We start from the raw sequence: 2945 nt of genomic DNA on the forward strand, positions 1-2945 counted from the left end.
TGTTTCAGTTTACTTTTCAGTTGGCACTTTATTGCTCGTCATTTTGCAGACGTAATTGATATTATTTCATGTTTATCTGGATATTGGATGCATGAGTTACTTTCAGTATTTCAGGATTGGTGATTTCTAGTATTTCATGGATGATTGCTCGTACTGACATCTTACTTTATCTAGGCGATGTGTCATATATATGTTGCGTGTTTGCTATTGTATTGGATGCAAGGGGACGATTTTCCTTCACTCATTTCGATGAGACAGGGAACGTCGCGATTCTCCTTCATCGGTGTGCGTGTCGTGTATTCTATATCTATATGCATGTATGCGTGCTTCGGTGATGCAGGATATTGCAGGTACATGTACCGGGTAGGTACGGGGTATCGTCTCCACCTAGCTTCACAGGTCTGAGCGTGCCTTATATGTCCAATGGGAGTGGAGGAGATAGCTTTTGACCCTAGTCCTTACCTCAGTCTATTATTGTGAGTGCCGCCAGTCGGTCGTTCATCCCTTTTGTCTGAATTTCGAGTCTTTTTACTTTTCCTCGATTTGCATGCCTTGGTGGTTCGGTTATTTATTTGAAGTTTAAGTTGTCATTATTGTTGACTTGAGCGATTCATTCCTTATTATGCCTTACGTCTTGAATCAAGCGTAATTGATTAGTTTATTAGATTTTAATTTTTAGTTGCTGATATTGGCAAAGTAATCGTGTTTAGATCCAACGAAAGAAATAGAATAGATTAGTTAATTGTTTTTACTATATGCAAATAAAGTTAACTCATTGTTTTCCTATTTAGTAGAAAAATTGATTTAATTGCTATTTATGAAAATGTAATTTTCAAAAAGAGGAAATTTTCATTTATTTGTTTTGAGAAATATGAAAAAAAAAAATAGAAAAAAAAAAGAAAGTCAAATGGGGGATTTTAATGTTTTTTTTTTTAATATAGAAATTTTTGGCAACCTAGAAAATTAGGTTAAAAGAGATTTTCTTACTAAATCATGTTGGAGGAGATTTTGGGGGTTATGCTTATTTTGGAGGAGGAGAAAGAAATTTTGGAAAATTTGCTTGAAGGGTGGATTTGGGTGTGAACTAGCTGGGATTCTTGCTGAAGCATACCATTCTTGCTTGGAAATCATAAAGGTTGGTTGAATCCTTGCTTATTGCAACAAAAAAATCATTGCTTTCTTCCCATTTGCTGTTAATTGTTTGAAATCTTGAATTGTGAATTGTGGGTGTTGGGTGTTTGTTTGTCATGGGTTGTGGAAGGAGAATTCTACCATTTTGTTATCAATTCAAACTTAATTTCTCTCCATGTAGTTTCCTTAACTGAATTTATATTGTTTCATCTTTGCTATGCAAGAAATTTCTTGGTTTATCATGCTGTTTGTAATTAGGAATTTTGATGGGTTTTGGTAGTGTTATGCTGGCAAAATTTTGCCAAGCATTCATAAAATGCTTCTCCCTAGAATTTCCAGTTTTAAAAATGATGGTTATGAGTTAAATTTCTTTGTTCATGCTTGATTGGGAGCAAATGAATTCAATTGGGGTTTGGGGATTAAGAGTATTCTCATTTAATTAAATTTTTAGAGCAAACTGGGTTGTTTTGGATGAAAGTTTATTCCCCCTGTTTTGTCTCAGAACATTTGTTAATGCTGGTAAAATTTGCATTTCCAGTGACTCTTTTAATTTATTTTTTTTGGGTGTTTGTTTGTCAAAATGCTGTGGCTAGGAAAATGGATTACTAATTTTGTTTTAACAGAGGTTTTTCCCTCTATCTCTGTTATTAGTTCTTTTAATTTTGTCTCAGGCATTTTCGCCCAAAAACGAAATTTAATTGCTAATTAAACAAAAAAAAAAATTTAAAATTTGATAGCAAACTGCATGTTTTGGTGTTTGGGGATTGGGGGCGGTGGCGGGGGAGCTGGGCTCAACCTAGCCACACTACTCCCCTCTCCCAGCGCTCCCAGCAGCCTTGCTGCTTTCCTCAGACTAAGGATGCAGCAAGCGCTGTATTCCCAGTCTGGGAATAGCAGCAAGCTGCGTGGGAGGTTGGGGGGGGCCCACATTGGGTTTTAAACTTTGTTTTTTTAACATTTTTTTTGGTTTTAAAAAAAGAAACGAAAATGTTAATTGTTATGTTAGTGGTAAATAAAATGGTTAGTGTTATATTATGTTTAATATTATGTGATAAGATATTGTTATTTTAATAAAAATAATAATATGTTATCATTTAATATTAAATAATAATATTATGTTAGTGGTTTTTAATAAATTCAATAAGCGCTATTTTGTGTTTAGTATTAAGCAATAATATATTGTTATTTTAACAATAATAACAATATGTTATTATTTAATATTAAATAATTAAATATGTTAATTGTAGTTGTAATGATGTTGAGATTATTTAATAATTCTTCGATTTTAGTAATGAGGATTAATTGCTTGGTGTCGTGAAAATAAATAAAATGATTTAGGGGTTAGTAGTAATGTTGGAATTAAGGAAAGTCGGATTAAATTTAATGTTAGTGTTTGTTATGCAAGTATTATAAAATAATCGTATGATGATTGTATTCGTCAAATAGATGTTGTTTTGGAATTATTTTATAATAGCTTGTATACATTTATTTAATTTGATTAAATGTTGACTGCTCAAGAAAGATTGCTTGTGGTGTTTTTAGAATTGCAGTCTAGTTATTTTAATGTCGTCGCATTATGTTTAAAACTGTCATTATGTTGTCGATGTTTACCCTTGGTCAGGTGTCGATGTTCAAACCTTGAGGAAGTGGGCTTTTATGTGTTATGTCCCTTATGGTTAACTCTGGGTTTGTGACTGTGAGTCCTCCACCTGTGTTATGTCTGGATAATTGATGGTTGTTAGTCCACCATAGAGTTCTCATAGATAGTCTTATCCAGTTAGTGACCTAGTAGAGAGAGTGGCTTTCGGGCGGGG

The sequence above is a fragment of the Cryptomeria japonica genome, chromosome 4 (genome assembly GCF_030272615.1).
Source record: "Cryptomeria japonica chromosome 4, Sugi_1.0, whole genome shotgun sequence".
Taxonomy (NCBI): Eukaryota; Viridiplantae; Streptophyta; class Pinopsida; order Cupressales; family Cupressaceae; genus Cryptomeria; species Cryptomeria japonica.